This window comes from Lissotriton helveticus, chromosome 1_1 (genome assembly GCF_964261635.1).
Source record: "Lissotriton helveticus chromosome 1_1, aLisHel1.1, whole genome shotgun sequence".
In the NCBI taxonomy this organism is placed as follows: domain Eukaryota; kingdom Metazoa; phylum Chordata; class Amphibia; order Caudata; family Salamandridae; genus Lissotriton; species Lissotriton helveticus.
This window is the reverse complement of record NC_136057.1, coordinates 347,546,311-347,566,962: the sequence shown is the minus strand read 5'-3', so window position 1 is coordinate 347,566,962 and position 20,652 is coordinate 347,546,311. Positions and strand designations below refer to the sequence as shown.

The 20,652-nt window shown below is 44.1% G+C and overlaps 1 protein-coding gene across 14 annotated transcripts in view; it reads right to left on the bottom strand.

Annotated features, from left to right (window-relative positions):
- The window catches only part of BCL2L14 (BCL2 like 14), a 315,763-nt gene that overhangs the window by 202,962 nt on the left and 92,149 nt on the right, over positions 1-20,652 (bottom strand). For 2 of the 14 annotated variants that reach the window (XM_078673434.1, XM_078673466.1), the window contains exon 2: positions 19,142-19,189. The exons of the other annotated variants lie outside the window; for them this stretch is intronic. The gene's annotated coding sequence lies outside the window, so the exon portion shown is untranslated. The remainder of the gene's footprint in view (positions 1-19,141; positions 19,190-20,652) is intronic. 14 annotated transcript variants of the gene reach the window in all.

The window sequence follows — 20,652 nt, the reverse complement described above, 5'->3', positions numbered from 1 at the left end:
GCCTTTTGGAATTCGTTGCCACTGACAGTGGCGGGACGCGTAGCGGTGTCGAAAATGGTTATGCTGCCCCGCCTCCTTTATTACTTTGTGAATTTATCGGTGGACTTACCGGCTTGGATTTTTAAAGGTACTGGATACGCTATGAACATCCTTGATTTGGGGGTCGGGCAGGCATAGTTCGGCACTCTCTAAGCTACAGCTACCCAGTGTGGCGGGGGGCATGGGGGCGCTGGATTTCAAGACGTATTGTATAGTAGTCCAGTTACAGTGGATGGCATATTGGTTGGCAGGTAAGAATTTATTCGAAATTGGGTACTCCTTAAGATTTTTGTAGCTTGGGCTTCTTCAGTCGCAGCTCTGTCCGGGGGCACAGAAGTTGTGTGATCCTCCTTACTTAAAGCATGTTGCATTACATTATTGGGCACAGGCGAAGAAGTTGGCTAGATTGTCAAATCCGTACGCCCCAATTTTCCCTCTATGCAGGTTGCCTACTAGGTGTGGTGTCTTATCAATGGTCCAACTACGGGGTGGACTCAGGAAGGGGTAGGGACAATCGGGGATTTCTTTTTGGAGGGCCAACTGATACCCCATAACGAGTTCATTCGCGCTCACTCGGTGCCTGCCACATTATTCCTCACTCATGCTGCTGTGGTGCGATTCATTTGGACCTTTTGGTATGCGGATCAGGCAGAACCCTCGACTTTCCAATGGCTGAGAACACTTCACATTATGAGGCATGGTCAGCACTTGGTGCGCTGGCTTTACAGAGGATTGAGAGAACTTTTACAAGTCCCACTGCTACACCTTAGGCAGAAATGGGACTTGATCTTAGGGAGGGAATTGGAGGATAGGGAATGGGCTCAAATGCTGGAGCATCCCCGGCGAGTCTCTCAGAATTGCAGTTTGAAAAAGATTAAATTATTTATACTACACAAAGCATACCTTACCCCAACAACTATACGTAAAATGTTTCCTGCGTAGTCTGCGGAGTGCCCACGGTGCAAGACGCCCGAGGCAGATTTTCTTCATATGATATGGTACTGTCGGGTGTTGGAGGGATTTTGTTCGGAGGTTGTCCGTTGGTTGGAGGTGTTGACGGAGGGCAATCCGAGGGACACAATTGAGCCCTGCCTTCTGGGTTTATTCCCCCTCCCTAAGAAGGCAAAATTACTACGCAGATTTGCAGGGCTAGCCCGGATGTTGGCAAAACGTAAGATAACACGATGTTGGAAGTCTGCTCTAGCTCCAAGGGGGGGCCGCTTGGCGCGAAGAGGTGGTCAGATGGGCGGTTGCTGAAAGGGAGGCTGTACACCGTGAGGAGTATAGGGGGCTGCGAAAGCGACCGATTTCACTGGACTGGGGGCACTTAGTGGAACAATTTAAGGCTATGGAGGAAGCTGAGCCCGGAGTATCACAGTATAGCATGTGGGACAGTGGTGCAAAGGTCTAGACGCTGGTGGACTTATGCCTGGCCATGCTCGGTCTCAATGCCTCCCTTTCTCTCCCTTACCCCCAGCTCTGTTACTTAGCCCTTTCCTCTACTTTCTCCTGCTCCTCCCCCTCAGCTCCCTTCCCCCCCTCCTCCCTCTCGGTACATGCCCCTTCTGGTGCTTCTCGGACCGAACACACGCCGGACGCAGGAACATCAAGCCGGTGTGTAGTCAATGTAGCGGCACCTTAGTTACCCGTTTTCTTTGGGGTATTGTGGTGGGAGGGTTATGTTGGGGTGGGGGATTTGATGGTACTGCACCGGATGTCATTTCTCAGTGTCCTTTCTTATTTTGACCGAATGTACATTTTTATGCACTTATGTGATGGAAGAGATGCAACATTACCTGTAAGTTCCTTGTACTACTTGTATGCTCGGCTTCAAAATGCGACAAGAGTCACATGCCAAATTACCCTTATGTGTTGCTTTCAAAATGCATCTGATTTACTGTATATTCCTGTACGATATTTTGCAGTGCTCAATAAAAAGAATTTTAAAAAAACCAAAAAAAACAAAAAAACAGTATGCTGTGAAAATAACGGGCGCAAATACGAAAACACGGGGAAATGCTTTGCACATGCGTGCACTAATGGGAAGACTAATGCATGCAAGATTAGGCCGCATTTGCATTTTTTCAATAAAATAATGCTACTTTTGCACATTAATGCTCTTGCTAGGAATTTAACCTGGGATAGTGCAATGATGGGTGGTAAACAGTGAGAAGTACATTTTGTGAAATTAATAATGTCTGAGTTCTGTTCATTGTAGCGAAACAAGTATGGGCCTACATTTCTGGATGCTAGTAGTGGGTTAAAAGAAATCAGAATAAATAAGCAGAAAATTGAGCTCTAAGAGAATAGAGAAGGCAAAGGCTGACAACCTTCAAGGAACACTGTATGACTGCCAAGTAACGGAAGGACGGCTTTGAGATCGGGAGGAAATGTACAAAATTCTTCAGCAGAAGCGACATGGATGAACAATAGAAGTATAGAGATTTGAAACCGGTTATTTGCTAGAGGAAATGTGTTTTCATTAGTCGTGGTTAACGTAATGTGAAATGTGTTGAACAAAGAGCGATATGACCATTATGAACAAGACTTTGGTGGTGTGATAGAACACCCTCCAAATCAGCCAATGAGCGACTGGGTTTCTATAACTGTTTCAACAAGTGTGGGTTGGACATGTAGGTTTTAGGGTACAATTATGGTGCCCTAGGGGGTGTGGTTTAGGTAGCGGGTGGAGCGGATTTTGAGAGAAACTTAGAGGGTGATCGTCGCTGTCCGTCGTTTTGCTGTTAAGAGGCCTACCGGTTTCTTGTTACTGTCCTGTATCCAGTATCCGGATAAATCTTTGTTCCCTGAAGCGGTCGCTGGGGACCTCTGCTATCCCAGTGGCGAGGGGGTGGTATTTCTCTATTTGCTTAGGTTAGTATTAGCTAAATGATTCATACTTTGCATAATAATTTGCAAATGTATTTTGTCTCGTCGCCTATCCACTCCTTCATTTGCATGTCCTCATTTTGATAGGAGTTGGGACACTGTTTGCATTGATAAGTGTTCTCTCTCTCTGTGATTAATGCATTGTTTGCCTTGTGATTAATGCATTGTTTGCCTTGTGAATCTGTACATGTTGAGCTCTTATTTCTACATTTTGGTGATAAACATTATTAACCTTACACTAAGTTTGTGGTTATTTAGTAAGATAGATAGATAGTTATTATTATTACAAATAAATTCCCAACTTTAGGTCCATCCATCATAGGAAAGGAGTTAATATGCAGGCTCAATTATTTATTTAGAGTGTTACAAACAAGCCTGTATAATGAACAATTGATTTCAAGTGTTCATAGTTTTGAAACTCAAGGCATCTTTCAGTGGATCTTTGCATGTTGTTCGGGTAAATGTGTATGGTGCCTGTATTATTGATTATCTATCCCTGCTTGGCGCTAGATCACTCAGTGCTAGTATTTTTTTTTTTAGCCCTTTAATTTTGTTAAACATCAATGTCCTATTAACCACATACACCGTTACATGCTTCAAAAGAGCAAACATGGCAGATATCTGTGGACACATTTTGTTTACTAGCTTCCTTAGGGTTTACACGTCAGTACCAGGATGAAGGCTGGGTTTCGAAGCATCCGGCTTTCAGAGCCACAGATGTAAAACAAGTGGATCATGGACGTAACCCAAATATTTCACAGGGTCATGGTGAATAGTCGGATCTCTATAGGTCTGCCTTGCACTTCTAGGCTGAACCTACTACACAGCAATGGAGCCTTGTGTTGCTCAACACATTGTGAGAATACCAACAACCTTCAGGGGCTTTGAACGCACCCATTCATTGCTCACCATTGGCTGGCTTTCTTGTCCATCATTTGTCTGCTGCTTACTAATGTCCCAACTTGTCAATCTGGTCTTTCATTCCCATGAAGCAAATTCTCTTCACCACCTCTTTTGATTGGCCAACTTCGATGCTTCCACTGCTTGCTTTTCAAGCACTACGTTTTTACTTTAGTTGAAGCAATTCACGATGGTGCATCTGGTTTCCTACTGTTCTCCCTTGTGCATTTCTCTCCCTCTACACTGTGTTATTGTTTGTCACATGTGTGCTTCTCCCCACCAACTCATCTTGCACTCTCCCTCTTTTAGTCCTCCATTCCCTTCTTGCCCATGGGCTTCTCCACCACCTGCCCCAAGTTTCTCACCCACTTCTTCTCCTTCTTGAACCCTCCTCCCGAGTGTGTCTCCGTGTTGCTCCCTTCCAAGCTGTACCTGCTACCGTGTTGCTCCCTTCCAAGCTGTACCTGCTACCTATTTTTTAAAGTGTATTTACAGATCCAAAACAGTAAATAAAAAAAATGTAAACACCTGCACCATTTTGTAGGCATGCACGCCTACAAAATGTCACGACCCCAGTCATATACCACTTAACTGTTTTCTTTAGCCATGCTGAATATCAGAGAGGATGTTGTACGGCAAAACTAAAACATTGGCAAAACCAATCGGTCCAAAAAGGAAAGTAATTTTGACTTTGCCAAGGTTCGTTTGTCTGTTCTGGACAGTACAGGTCCTGGTTTGTTTCAGGTGCACTGTACTAGAATCTCTTGTGATAAGTGAGGAAGGACACCGACTCTTCTGTATGTTGAGGAAAAAACAAGGGAAAAACCTCCACTTGGTTCACATCTAAAGCAGGTGTCTTCCCTTTGTTACATATATCTCTTCGGTTCTTTTCTGGAGAGCAGGAACAGAGAATGGCAGCCTCTGGGTACCATCATCTAAACATCTGACAGCCCTACTATCCCATAGACAAAACCTCTGTTCAGTCAGTTTACAGCATCAGTAATTATACCCGTTTGGTTTTGGGGTACCCACTTTACACTGGTATTATTGAATATTTCACACCAATGAGGCCAAACCCCATTTTCGAGTCAGCATTAAAATCCTGGCGACCAGAATTAAACTGATTGCAAGAACCATATTCCTATTAATTTTTGAAATACGATTACTTTACCCTATATTTCATCAGGCCTACTGGAAGCCCAAACAGGATGGATTACATGGTTATTAGATATTTTGCTGCTTTAGTGCAAAGTAGACCATTTCTGCTAATTTCAGAGCAAAACGTACACATCAGCGCATGAGCTGTTTCTAAGCAATAATTTTTTTTAATTTTATATAGCACTGGCTAGACCCAGAGGTATCAGAGCGCTTTACATGAGCATCAGATCATAGTTACAGGTTACACCGTTACAAAGGTTACACAGTTGTTAGAGCATGGCAACATAGTTACTTGTAGGGTCGAGATAAACAATAAGCACAAATACGCAAGGGGAACAGTAGGCAAGGTGAGAGATTCAGGGGAGGGGGGGTTGGAGCAGGGGAAGTAGACAGATTATGAAGGCGGTAAAGAGGAGGGAAGGGTGAGAGACACAACATGCAAAGGAGGGGAAGGGTGACGGGGACACAAACCGGTAGACGAGTCAAGGCAACGTCCAAAGTCCAGTAAGCTGTGATCCTAGATGAAGTGGTATCACTTCCCTATCTCTGTTGCGAGAGGCTCCCTTTACGCAATGGACTCTCTCAGAGGGGTCTCTGAGACTCCAAGGCCTACACACTGGATCCTTCCCCAAAAAGGGGAGAGGGAGTGCTTTGGCAAGGGGTGCCATACCATACCTCAAGTGTGAGTGGCTCCCTTGGCGCAGTGGACTCACTCAGCGGGTTCGCTGAGACTCCAGAGTATAAATATTGGATCTTTCCCCAACAAGGGGAGGAGGAGTGCTTAGTCAAAGGGCACAAAGGACAGGGGGGTATGCTGGGTAGCAGGCAAGGGGAGAGATTCAGGGGAGAGTGGATAGGATCTAGGGAAGAGACAATAAGGAGAGACGAAAAGAAGTCTGCCTAAACACCGACTGGGTAGGTGACGACCAAGGAGGGAATCCATGGCCCATCTCCCCTATAGCTAAACCAAGTAGCTCCATCGGGCATCAGACAAAATAGTTCAGTCTCAATACATTGAGAGAGGAGGGAAGGTAAGACATAATTAGAGGGAGGATGCGGTAGGAGACGACAGGAGAGACGAAAGGAAGTGCAACAATGTGGTTCAACAATATACCAGAAAAAGAACAACAAGTAAACATTAAATCAAACAGTCGGCAATACATTAGGGAAGGAGAGAGAAAGTAGTGGGGAGTAGGGGGAGGAGAGAGCGTGAGGATAAGGGAAGATACAACCGTAGAGACGAAAGGAAGTCTGTCTAAAGACCGACTGGGTAGGTGACGACCAAGGAGGGAATCCACGGCCCATCTCCCCTATAGCTAAACCAGGTAGCTCCATCGGGCATCAGACAAAATAGTTCAGTCTCAAGTGGCGAGGGAAGAGGTTCACAGAAAAACAGAGAGGGGACAAAGGCCATGTGAGGGCAGAGGACAGAAGCTGGAAAGAGTAGGAGTGGAGAGGGGGGACGGTTGGGGGAAGGGAGAGGGGGAAGGTAAGGTCAGGAGAGACGCGGGAGCATTAGTCCGAAGTCCGGCTGGGTAGGTGATAGTCAAAGGAGGGAGCCCAGAGTCAATCTCCCCCATAGCTAGCGAGGTAGCTCCACCGGGCATCATACAAAAGTATGCAGGTGGCCCCTCAAGTCGTATGCCCCAAGTCCAGCAGTAGAGCTCCAGTCTGCACTCATACACCACTCGCGGTCAGCACAATACCATGGCGTCAATATTGCATAGGGGGAAGGGCGCACGTCACGCAGTACAGCGCGCCTTACAGCCTGCACAACACCCCACCTCCGTGCTCTTACAGTGATGCCAGTGTCCCATCAAGAACTCCTCTTCCAGTCGGCAGCTTCCAAGTGCAATCCCCACAGTCTGGCAGCACCTCAGCCTCCCATTTTTTTTGCACCAGACTGCGTGTCTCTTTGAGCCTTCCAATGCACATGCCATCTGCTAGTTGCTCGTGGGTCCGAGCAGTCGGCCTCTCAGTTTGTGCGCCCCAGCACCAGCGGCATATCCCAGACTGCACGCCTTCACTATTCGCGGTCTCCACACTTCCAGGGCCCCAGCATTCCATGGGGGAGGGGCGCAAAGCATTCAGCAATGACAACCTGTAATGGATCAACAGCAAAAAGAGTGTCTGTTTTCCATTTTTGTCTCTGCTTAGCAAGTACCCAGTCTCCTGTGTTAAAGGCTGTCTCTCTGGTATGGGACCACTGATATTAATACATTAAACATTTTCTTTTCTGAGTCACTTTGGTATCTCGAACCTTGATATTGTTTACTGATCAGAGGTCCATTTGGGGTTTTTTGTTCTAATGGATCTCCCTAATAGCAAGGTTGCTGGACTCTCACTGGTTGTGGAGGGAGGGGTTGAGAGATAGGCCCAGAGGGCCTGGCACAGAGCTTGGCTTAAGTCAATTCCCTACATGGACGCTCGTTGAATGACCATCTTGAGGGTGCCCATGAATTGTTCAACTACACCATTGGCCTGGGGCTACAGGAGTGTACTCCTTTGGTGTTTGACATGGAGTCAGACAAAAAATTAATTGAACTCTTTGCTGTTAAAAGGTGGGCCTTTTATTAGATTTGAGGATTTCTAGGATATCCCACATTGCATAGGCTTCATCAAGCTAGAATGGTTTCACGTCTGCTGGCTTGGCCAAATCCGTATTGTTTCCTTTGACAGTTTTGTTTCATTAGCAATACTGTACTCTTCCTAACAGAGACTTGGCTCCATTCGGAAGCCGACCCAACCACAGTATGGGCAACCCCACAAGGCTATACTATAAAGAGATCTGACCGAAACACGGGAAGAGGAGGTGGTCTAGCCATCATCTATAGAGAGCAGTACAAATGTCGGATTACCCCACTATTACATCAGTCTGTGAGAGTTTATTGTTTTCATTAGAACTATCTTCTACCAACACTTTCACAGGCCTTCTGGTTTATCGATCACCTGGAATGCTAGGTCAGTTTATTTTGAACATGGCTGACCTAGTCGCCAACTTAGTGCTCACCTCGGCGAATTTCACAGTGCTGGGTGATCTAAATTTGCATTTAGATGATCCGCTTGACCCCGCAGCCAACAGTCTTCGGCTGAGCTTTCAAGCGATTGATCTGGCTCAAAAGGGATTCCTTCCAACACATAATAAAGGTCATCTTTTAGATCATGTCTATAGCAACCGTGACAATTTAAACACTGAGTCGCCTGTGCCACTGCCCTGGACCGACCATTATCTGATACCCTTCACCTGGGTAACAGGAAATTCCCCTCCCGTGCAAGAACCTAAAAAACATTGGGGTAGGAAATGGTGCAAACTTCCCTCCACCGAATGGGAATCTGCGCTTGTTGAACTCAAACCCTCGAAAGCCTCCAGTCCTAACACAGCCAGTACTAACTTTGATAACTGGATCAATAACTCCCTTGACCTAGTTCTCCCGAAGGAACCCCTGCATTCCATAAAAAGGCAAAAAGTAGCCCCCTGGTACACTCCTAGATTAAGGGACATGAAACAATCATGCCGTAAATTGGAAAGGATCTGGAGACAAGATAGCTCACAGCCCAAGGCGGCAGACTAAAGAGCCGCAATTAGGCTTTATAAAATTGAAATAAAGTCGGTCCAAGCCCAGTTTTACGAAACAAAAATTAACTTGCCCGCAAATGCTCCTAAGGAAATTTTTTTGATCTCCCCTCCCCCAGATCGAATGCCACTAGACGGGGCACTTGCCCGTTGCAATAATCTAGCAACTTTTTTCTTTCAGAAGATCCAGACCATCTATTCATCTTTTGCCTCTGATCGAACTGAATCTGATGCTGCTACACTAGTGAGCCCCAGCACACCAATCCCCTGTATGCTGGAAAAATTCACCCTCCTAGATTCTGTCTCCTTAGATAAAATAATTCCTAAAGTCACCTCAGGATCCCCTAGAGACCCAGCACCGCCACAGTTTCTTACCTCTGTCATTGACTCAATCCGTCCAGTTATTCTTGATGTTCTTAACACCTCAATCATCTCGAGCACAGTTCAGACATCCTGGAAATGTGCAATGGTCAAGGCTCTCTTAACCCCTTCGACGCTGATGACGAGCTGGACTCGTCATGAGGTAGCCTCCTCGCACGCTCATGACGAGCCCAGCTCGTCACGCAAAGTGCGCTTTTAAAAAAGTCAGCGTACGAGCGGAATTCCGCCCGCACGCATGCGGTTAAAAAAGCCCAATCTGGACCAAAGCAACTTAGCTAATTTTCGCCCCATCTCCTTGTTATACTGGATGAGCAAACTGCTAGAAAAGCACATTAATAACATCCTAGTGGATTATTTAGAATCCAACAATCTGCTATGTGCTTCCCAGACGGGATTCCGTCCCCAACATGGGACTGAGACAACCTTGCTAGCAGTGACCGAAGAAGAACTGTGCTGGACCAGGGAGGTAAAGCAGCCATCATACTATTAGATCTCAGTGCCGCGTTCGACACGGTTAACCATGCCACTTTATTACATCGACTCAATGGCATGGGAGTGTCGGGCGCGGCCCTGGCATGGCTCACCTCCTTCCTGGACGAGCGCTTCTTCCAGGTGTTTGAAGGGGTGGCTGTATCCACCAAGCAGCCACTCAGTTGTGAGGTCCCCCAGGGCTCTGCCCTGAGCCCCACACTTTTTAATGTCTACATGAGGCCTCTAGCGGAGATAGTCCATCCATTTGGCGTTAGAATTGTCACCTACGCAGACGACACTCAGCTGGTGGTTTCACTGAACCACGCTGAGGGGTCGTCTAGCACTCTGAGCCCATGTTTAGAGGCAGTGGCCAGATGGATGGAATCCTCCTGCCTCAGACTAAATGGGGAAAAGACGGAAATCATGCTACTGGGCAACCCTTCACCTACCATTCTGGCCTCCATCTGGCCTACGTGTCTAGGTCCCCCTCCCCCCCTAAGCCCCAGATAAAAAGCCTGGGAGTCTGGCTAGATAAATCACTTGACTTCACCTTCCAGGCCACCAAAACCGCATCTACCTGTTTTGGGTTGATGAGAATGCTCCGGAAAGTTCTCCCTTTGCTTCCGTTCCAGGCGAGGAGAATCATGGTCCAAGCCCTGATACTCTCTCGCCTGGATTACGGTAACGCTCTTCATCTGGGAGCACCGGTGGCCGCGATCAACAAACTCCAGGTCACCCAAAACTGTGCGGCCAGACTGCTCTTCCAAATTCCACGCTGGCAGTCGGCCAAACCTGCCTTGAGGAAGCTACACTGGCTCCCTGTGGCAGCCAGGGTACAATTTAAAGCCATGTGCCTTGTCCAGAAAGCCATTCATAGAACAGGTCCAGCCATAATGTACCCTCTAGCCACTCCCTACCTTCCCCTCAGAGCTCTCCGCTCCAGTTCGTTACATCTGGCCACCACGACTAAGATAAACAAGGCTCGCTGGGGCGGTCGCTCATTCTCACACAATGCTGCGAGAATATGGAATTCCCTCCCGCTTGACCTTAGAGAGAATAACAATCTGTTGGCATTCAGAAAGTTTTTAAAAACTCACTTGTTTGGAAGAGCCTGTTAGCACCCTATCTGGCCGCCTTCTGATTCCAGTTAAAGCGCTGCGAGGCCTCAGGGTAGTCTATGCGCTATATAAATATAATTTATTTCATTACTCCTTGTGTTTTCAGCCATTTGAAAAGAAAGTGACAGAGGTACCGGAAGTGCCCTGTGAATTTCTATTACAGACGTAAAGGTGACAATTGAAAAGGTTTCATTTGGATTTCTTTCCAGAAACAAGAACAAAATAAATACAACCTTTCATACGCTCTTTTCTTGCTTGTAATAGATTAGCATTATGCACTCCTCGGATGTCACTTGCTGTTTATGAGGCTGGAGGCAGTTAACAGCCCAACTAAGAAAAATAAAAAATGAAATCTAAGGGGAATGGAAAGAGTTCCCGATTGGGAACCAGGACCAAAGCACAATAGATTTGAAGACCTTAATAAAGAAAAACATTTTAAGTAGGGTACACTCTCGTATTTTTCTTGGATGTCAAAATTATTTGAGGTTACTTCTAAATCTGAGAAAATAAATAAACATTTTATCGCGATTCCTTTGTCCAGTTTGGGCCCAAAAGAGTGTGCTGACCTTCCCCCAGGCACGAGCCGAGAGAAAGTGGACCACTTGCCCTCAGGCCATGATCCCACCTACAAGACAGGTTTCTGTGTGACGGGTTCGCTACTTCCTCCAGTATGTCATCATAGCCATATATATGGGCACGCAATGTCTCAATGCACAGCCTACTACAGCATAAGGGCTTACTGATTGTAGCAGGAGCAACTGAAGTATTTTCAGCACTGTAGCCAAAACCGAGCTTTGAAAAAGGGCATTTTCCGACCTTTTCACAGTTATGTATCACCAGTGCAGGCGAAGAGGCTGGAAGTTGTACAGTGAACACCTAGGGATAGAAGACCTAGCTTTCGAATCGCTACAGCGTAACATGTGATCCTAGCATAGGGCTACTACAAAATGGCCTAGTTCTTTCAAAAATCAACCAGTTCAGGCACCAAGCTTGTAAGAATATACATTAATATTCTTTAAGTGCCGCTTCATGTACTTGCATTTGTTTCTTCGACATGACTGCAGATCATTGCTTCTTAGTCATGGGCAGATGGCCCTGGATGTGATAAAAATGAGTTTCCAAATTCAGTTCGGCAAAATTGTACCTAGGGTCGTTTCCTTCCAGCTCCATTACCAAAAAACGAATCCCATCCGTCAAGCTCTGCTGCAAAATTATCAACTTTGTTGGACAATGGGGCAGAGTTGCCAGTTCCACGGGAGAAAGCAGGGACCGGTTTTTATTCCATTCGGTTGCTTGTTCCCAAACATTATAGCAACCTTCATCCAGTCTTGGATTTGAAAACCCTGAATAGATAAGTGCAGGTTGATCACTTCAAGATGATCCCTGTTCTGTCAAAACTCCCTTTACTGGCAAAGAATGATTTTCTTGTCCCGTTGAGTTTACAGGGCCATATTTTCCTATCCCTGTGAATCAGTCGAGCCAGAAATTCCTACAATTAGCTGTTGGAGATTAACACTTTCAGTTAAGGCCTTACCTTTAACATTGGCAACTTTTCTAAGATCATTCACAAAGGTACTGGCTCCAGTTGTGGCTTTTCTACAGTTAAAAGACCTCTATATTTCCATATCTTAATGGTTGGCTTTTGCCAGATTCCTCCTTTCCTATAGCTCAAGACAATGTCCGGCTCGTGATCACAACTCTTCAGAACTTAAGGTTCATCAGCTTCCGAAGTTGGAACTTCAATCACCTCAAGAGACATAGTTCATAGGAATCTAGTTCAATAGTCGTCCAGGCAGAGTATTTCTTCCTCTACAGTGGGTACTGACAAATCAAAAAGCCATCAACAATCTTCAGGTTTAAGACTTTGTCAGCAAGAACATTGTTGAAGGTGCAAGGTCTTGTGGTCGCAGCCATGACAGTCGTGTAATGGGCATGGTATAATCTCAAGCCATTGGTGAATCATCTTCTACATTATTGATCATCGGCCTCTCAGGATTACAAGTTTCCAGTTACTCCCCTCGTTTGCTTTGCTTGGTGGCACATAACTGATAATTTGACAAAAGTTGTCCCTTTCAGTCAGTCTCCCAGCTCCAACATATCTTGCGACAGACACCAGCCAGAGGGGTTAGAGTGTGGTGTTGGGAGATCAGGAAAGGAAGGGACCGTTGTGAGAATGGGAAGCATACCAAGTCCTCGATCTGAAAAAAATTAACTGCTGTATGGCGGGCACTTAAGCGGTTTTCTCCTCCGTTAGAGGACCTGAATGCGGCAGTTCGGAAAGACAACCAGGTGACTCAATTCCATCAGACTCAACAGGGTGGCACAAGGAGCAAGATACTGAAACAAATAGCATTTAACATTTTTACTTGGGGAGAAATTCACCCTTTAGCCTTATCAACATTGTACCTCCAGGGCACATTGAATTTCAGAGCGGACAGTCTCACTCAGAAAACGCCATCCTCTGAAATCCTGACTTGGTGGTAAGTAATAATCTGGGGCGTGTCCAATTCGAAATTCCACGACTAGACCAGTTTGTGCAAAACAGAGGAAGCAATGCATTGTGTGGTGACAGAGGCATTGTGTGCTCAGGCTTGGGGGACCGATACTCTAGCTATCCCTTGGCCACAGGGAGTTCTCTGAATTTCCTCAGATTCCCCTCCAAGGGTGCTTCAGAAGATTCGAGAGGAAACTAGTGATTTCCATGGCTCCTTGTTGGCCATGTTGCCCCTGGTTCAAGTGTCTCATGACTATCAAAAGGGGAGTTTCTCCACATCAGCCTTCGTCCCTCACCTCACCTGTATCCTCTTCTACCATCAATTCACTTAGAGCCCCTGAAACTGATTGCTGGAATGTGAAAGAGTAGTTTTGCAACAGTTGGGATGCTCACCTCAAGTGGCCTTAGATATCCAAACTTCACACAAGCCATCGACCCTGAAGTCTTTACAAAAACATTGGAGTTCTTTTCTCAAGTAGTGTTCTGTTAAAAATATTGATCCTTGGACAGTGAATCTCACAGGTTCTAGAATTTGAGGGAATCGATTTTTACGGTGTCTGGCGCCATCTACTATTGGCTCTCAGTGGGCTGTTATTAAGGTACTTGGGACCAGATGTATTAAAAACGTTTTGAGATTCCCTAATTGCGAATCCTTGCGATTTCCTAATTGCAAAACGGCATGAAGGAAAGGGTGTTGAACAATTTCTGCGATTCCCAGTGGGTCGCAAATGACCTAACTCATGAATATTAAGGAGGTAGGTCGCAATTTGCGACCAGTTAAGAATCGTAAAAAAAAAATCAAAAAAAAAAAATCACAGGGATGGTCACCATGTCTGTGACTGCTTTTAAATAAAGCTAATGAGTTCATAGAAACGAGATGCACACCTTGTCATCCTATCTTTTCATTGTAATTATAACGGCGTGCAATGCCTGCTTCACGCTTCGTCTCTGGGCGCTGTGACGATACAACTATTCACAAGGAACCCCTCTTCCGATTCCACCAGGCAGCACTGCCTCACTTAAGGTTTTGAATCAATTAGTTTGTTTTACTCATATTTTTTGTCTTCATTTTTTATCCGTTCCGTTTTCACATTTACTCTTAGTTCGTGCTCAATTCATTTTACTCAATGTTATTCTGGACGTTCATATTCTACAAAAGCTCAGGAGGCCAAATTAAGGTCCACATGCCATGATTTTTATTCTAATAACCCAATGCATTTCGGGAAGTAAATTCCCTTCTTCAGGGGCATCTACAGGTAAAAAAAAATAGTTTTAGCTAAAACATTTCACTATTTTAAGCACTTCATTCCGTTTTAAAAGAACACAATTTGTCGTGACATAACAAAAACATGTTTCTTAACTGTTTGCACAATTGTTCAACCCACGTTAAAGAACACTTTAAAAAGCCTTGTAGTTCCCTCATGGACTACTCCAATCGTAAACAACGTGATGTAACGAGTTTTAACATAGATAAGCTTTTAAGCAAACTATTATGCGCTTACCATGGCTTGTGGGTCCCCGTATTTATAACCAATAAAACCAACATTCCTTTGTCCCCAGCGATCAACACGCTTCTAGTGCGGGTAAACATTTTTGTCAAACTGCAAAAAGGCATCTTCTTTTATATTCCCGCCCTTATTTAGCCCAAGTAATTAACAGTTTCACGTGTGCCATAAAAGCTGTGTACTGCCATAAACAAAGGACTGCTCGACTTTCAGTTCGTCAATTCCTTGCACATCAACTCCCAGACTACATTGCAAGTCCCTCAAATATGTGGTGCTCGTATTAATGTGCTCACGTTCTCGTTATGGTCAATTAGTCTATTTACACTCCTTAAAAACAGTCCTGATTGTCCTAAAAAGGCTTCTGAATAAATAATGTTTATAGATGAAATGTTTTTTTCTTTCTGATAATCCAACATGGAAGCGAACCCAGGTCCTGTGCTTATCTTTTATGACGTGATTGTATTCGTATTCTTGTATTCATGTTCATTATATCTCCTTGTATTCAATGTGTAATCTTGGGTGCAATCTCACGGTGCGACGAAAAAATCATGCCAATGAGTTCATAGAAACGAGATGCACACCTTGCCATCCTTTTTCATCCCTTTTCCATTGTAATTATAACGGCGTGCAATGCCTGCTTCACGCTTCGTCTCTGTGCGCTGGTCGGAATGACTGAAAATAACCAGATGGGCATAAACGGTTGTCCCTACCCGGAAGGTAGCCATACGGGAGAGTGGCGCTCCAAGCAATACACGCAGATAACATCATCCAGGTTTTAGAGAAAATATGCAAGAATCGCCCAAAGCATCGTCCAATCATAGAAAGCAAAAGGGCTAATCAGACTTGTTCAATGTGAACTGATAAAAAGGATTCACCTTATCAGGACAAGAGCGCCTACACCAAAATGTTATTATTTATAGTCTCTGTAACAAAATAAGGACTTTAAACCAAACTTCCCATTGAAGCTTGATACTGAAGAAATGTAGGTTTTCGTTAATTCTTTAAGAATCTGAATGTTACAGTGTCTTGAAACTCAAGTTTACACATGAAGCAAAGTTCTCTCAAGCTGTTCATGCAGTATATGTAATGCTCCCAGTGTTCCGATTTTACTGATGTCTACAGATTAATACAGAAATAAAACCACGTGTTTCCGGTCTGTATTTAGGCTTAAAAGTTGAAAAATACAGACAATTGGGTTTCTTCTGAGAGACTCACCAAGCTGTCTATCATGAATTCCAGGTTAAAAGTTGTGCGAATAGCATGGGGAGTGCATAAAAAAATAAAAAAATTATTAAAACGAAAAAAAAAAAAAAACACGTGATTTTCTTAAATACAGGCATATTTTAATATATTTGAATTATAATGCTAATAGTTATGTAGTGTTTTGTTATATCTGGCTGCTTAATTTGCTAAAACGCGGAAGGCATCAACATTTGAGGACAAGTTTATCAGTGAAATAAATGTAGAAATACACAGTTTTAAGACTTAATTTATGCTGAAAATAATAAATAAATATCAATAAGATGGCGCAAAAAATAAATGGATGCATACAGACTGAAATAATATAAAATAAAAATAACTAAATTAACAACAAAAAATACCTTGAAACTAGGAGCCCTACGTATATGTGAATATATTAGGGAATAATACATCCCTTGATGTATGGTGAAAATAGTTCCAACTCTGTAAAAACTAATAGCAAAAAAAGGAGGTATTGATAAAACTGAGTCTACATGTTTTTGAACCCATTTTTCCCTGGTGGAGTGTTCTTTACTCTCCACTCCCCCGCAAAAATACAAATTGTCATGCTTTCTCGGCCAGAAAGGTGGCTCAGTGACTTAAGTGCTGATCGCTGGCTTATGCAGTTATTTTTTTTTTTAATTTCTTACATTGACCCTGCATCAAAATGCTGCTTTTTTGTCACGCCGCGTTCTTCCACTGTAGGGGAAACTATTTCTGCACAGGAAAAATCGGAGCAGTTTTTTCTTTTACTATTAACCACACATTTCGCTTTCTACAGCCCGCTCTCTACCTCGCAGTAACCTAATCTCCTACTCTCTATTCCTCAATTCCTCTCATCCTCGTCTATCCCACTCCCTTCTACGTCCTACCACCTCCAACCCATTATCTCCCATTCTGTACTTTTTTCGTGTTTTCATTGCCTTAATTTCCTGGTACCCTTTCTCCAATAATTCAATATATTTGAACGAATACCAGTTTTAGGATTATTGCATGGACCATCTAATGTGTGTTATTGTGTTAACTGTAAGACCAATGCTTCACTGCTGTTCTTGGTAAAGCGCACTAAAACCCTTCGGCTCTCGGCGCTACACAAAACTGTTAAATTAAAAGTACATTTAGTATGAAGACTTTGGTTTGAGCAATGTGCATTATAAGTGCCATCGCATGCTCTCTCCATTGGAGTGGGATTCTAACACCAGTAAGTGGAACCCCACCACAGATAATTTCCCTTCACCAACAAAAAGCTGAGTGCTTGCTGCATTTTAACACTCCTTGGTTTGGAATCCCCATAAAATTCTAACAAGTCAATTTCATTTGTTCGGTGTTCCTTGACGTTCTGGGCACAGCGCCACATGCTCAGAGGCCACCAGTGACTCGCTACACAGCAAAGAGTTCACTTTGGGGCCTTTAGTCACATGAGTTAACCAACCATGCCTTGCCTGCTTGCTGACCCCATTCCACAGCCAGATTGAGGGCATTAAGCCGAGTCAACCTTGCAGCTCACTCTCCTGTGGAAAGGTGAAGGGGGGTAAGAAACCTAACCACACACGCTAGCTTACTGTGTAACACCCCACTCAAGCAACAAGCGAAAATGCCCAACCTGCCCCTCTTCCACGTCACTCTCAACTAATGCTTCCACCAAGCATTCAGCCATCTTCCTCATCGTCTCCTTGGTATCACTCCAAGCCAGTCACTGCAGTTATGGTTCCTGAAACCATCTACTCCTGAGCCACCATGTCCTGAAGGCTAAACTGGTGATCTAACCCTTCTAAACAAGCAGCGTCAGGAGGTGGAGTCTCATCAGCGCTATGATGGGAATCAAGCCAATTTAACCCCCTCTACCATACTCAACAGCGGAATGTAGAAAAAAACACAGAAATGAAGGTAAAGGACTAGCTAGGTTCAGCAGAGAAAGGCGCATCAGTAAGCTTTTACCTGCTTCACTCCAACAGAAACGCCGAGGGCCATTTCAAGGCATCACCAAACGCTCAACAGCCTCAGCGCCTTCCAAAAAGAAGCAGAGGATCCGAGGAATCGGATCCCACAGAGGGGATCAGTGCAGTTGCACGTCACATCTAATAGCTAATGGAGGGTAAACTAAACCCGAACAACAGCTGCCTGTGTGCTGTGGCCAAACCTGAAGCCAGACTAAGATGTAGCAAAGGGTCCTGGGAAATATGGCAGCGCCATTGTGATGCAATACATTTTTTCTGACTTTTGACAGGAAGGGGTTGAGAGGATGTAACTGCAGTGTAAGCTGAGCTCTAGGTCGGCTACTAAAGGAAAGTGGACCACTAAGCTTCAAGCCAACCATTAGAAGGAGGTGAGACTAAGTTCTGTAGCAAACTATTATAGGCAGATGGATGGCCAGGTCAGCCACTAGAAGAAGGTGGACTACCAAACTACACCAGCCTAAACACAGTTGGACTGCTAATCTCTCGTCGCCACAGTAGAAGCAGGCAACCAGCTAAGCGAGAAGCCAGCCAATAGAAGCAAATGGGTGCCTAAGCTTCAGGGCAATATTAGACAACAATGGTCCGAGACCTCTAAATTTTCAATCAAATTGAATTAATCAATCAAAATTCACGAATACAAGGAGCATGTACACATTGATCAGCTCCACTCAATTTATGATAGACCACATAAATAAGGCAACAGCATCCATTTCCAGAGACACTACAATATTTTAATCTATTGTCTCACTCTCAAAACCAAGAATATAAAATTCAAGATTCAATTTATAAATCCGTACAAAATATACATTGCCCCGAATAGAGCGTGCAGCATAGCAAAGGGTGCCAAGAAAATGTGAAGTGATTAAAGAAGGAGAAAGAAAAAATCAAAAAAGGTGACATACAATTCAAATAATTTTTGATAAACAGTATCAGATCTATAAATCACCTATCTGTATAACCTAGCCACTTGCTTAATGAACAAACAATCTCTCTTTTGGATTTAGAACAAAATTATATGTCATTAGTATCTGCACATAATCGTAGAGATAAAGTGGTGATCCAGGTTTAGTAAAGTGTCGACGTTTCGACTCGTCTTAGGGCCATGCGGTTAGTTATGCCTGGGCCATGCGAGTCTTCTTCAGGACATAATATACGGGGCCAACCAGGATCTTTATGATGATCCTATAAGGAAGATAAATAACCGTAAATTGGAGCCATTGCCGGGCATATGAATCACAGATTCATGCCCAAAGATGTCAATTGCTTACCCTTCTAGGAGTCAAGGTGGTGATACTTCCCACATTGGATGGATCAATCAAATACTAAAAACAAGGAGCACCAGAATACCATCAGCAACATACCACTAAATTAAATTATAAGATGTTCATCAACATCCGTCATGGTGTGATGTTTACCTTAAAAATTCTCTGTGGAGTGTGATGGTCCGATAGTTAACCAGGACTCTGTGAAACAATAAAGAGCCTGTATAAGAATATATATCACTAAACTGTTTAAACTCCTGCCATGTAGAGATAATTGAACAACAATTACATATTCAGTAATGAAGAATTCCTCTCCCTTTATTTTCCAATGGTCCAACACACGAGGTGCACAAATGACAATTTATTCCGTGTCCCCAGGAAGCTGTAATGTTATGAACAGCAGATGTAGTATCCATCAGGCAATAACATGGATGGTACAAAGATGCCTGTATAGATTGAGGGCTCACTGTGTAATGAATCCGCACTTCAAATCATAGGAGACAGCGTCTGACAAGAATTCTCTATTAAATGAGCTTAATGGATAGTGAGTCACGACCCTGTAAAGCAATAGAGAGCCTGTGTAAGGATCCATACCACTAGACAGTTTTTACACATGCCAAGTAAAGATAATTGAAAGCCAGTTTCCTAATCCGTAATGGGGAATTCTTCTCACTTTGTTTTCCAACATCCAAGACCGGTGCACAGCACGACAATTTTAATCCGTGTCACCAGGAGGCTGTAAATAGCCTCTCTCGCTCAATCTAGCAATAAGAAGAGATGATTCATCAAAGAAATCTTCTTTCTTTGTGCAATTTCTGCGTAACCTCAGGAATTGCCCGAAGGGCAGATTGTCCCTGAGGTTACGCGGGTGGTGACTCTAGTATCTAAGAAGCGTGTTCCGCTCACTGCTTTTTCTGTATAAACTAGTACACAGGCACCCAGAGTCGGCCTTAATTTGTATGTCTAAAAAATTGATCATTTGGTTGTCAGATTCCAATGTAAATTGGATATCGATAAGAAGTTGATTCAGCCACACATGGAAATGAGTCAAAGACCCCTTACTCGCCTTCCAAATTAATAGGACATCGATGTACCTTGCCCAAAGTAAGATTTGATTGCGATAGGGGTTGTTCTCATTCAGCACAAACATGTGTTCGTATTCACTCATGAATATTATAGCCAGGTTGGGCGCAAAGCTTGCCCCCATTGCCACGCCCTTTGTTTGTACATAGAATTTCTCCTGAAACATGAAGAAATTCTGTGTTCTGGCTATGGTCAAGAGTTTGAGGATAAAATCAGTTGGAACTCTATGCGTGGCCGGTCTACGATTCATGATAGTTTCTATACAATCTAGTGCTGCCTGCTGTGGAATGTTTGTATACAGGGCAGTGATGTCCATTGTGGCTAGCAAGCAAGTTTGTGGATCGTACTGGCGTCCATCAACCAACTGTATTGTTGCCATGGTGTCTCGCAAGTAGGTAGAAGTTGTGGTCGCTACAGCCTTTAAAAATACATCAATATATTTACACAGGGGCTCCAACAAGGAGCCGCACTCTGAAACTATCATGAATCGTAGACCGGCCCCGCATAGAGTTCCAACTGATTTTATCATCAAACTCTTGACCATAGCCATGACACAGAATTTCTTCATGTTTCAGGAAATT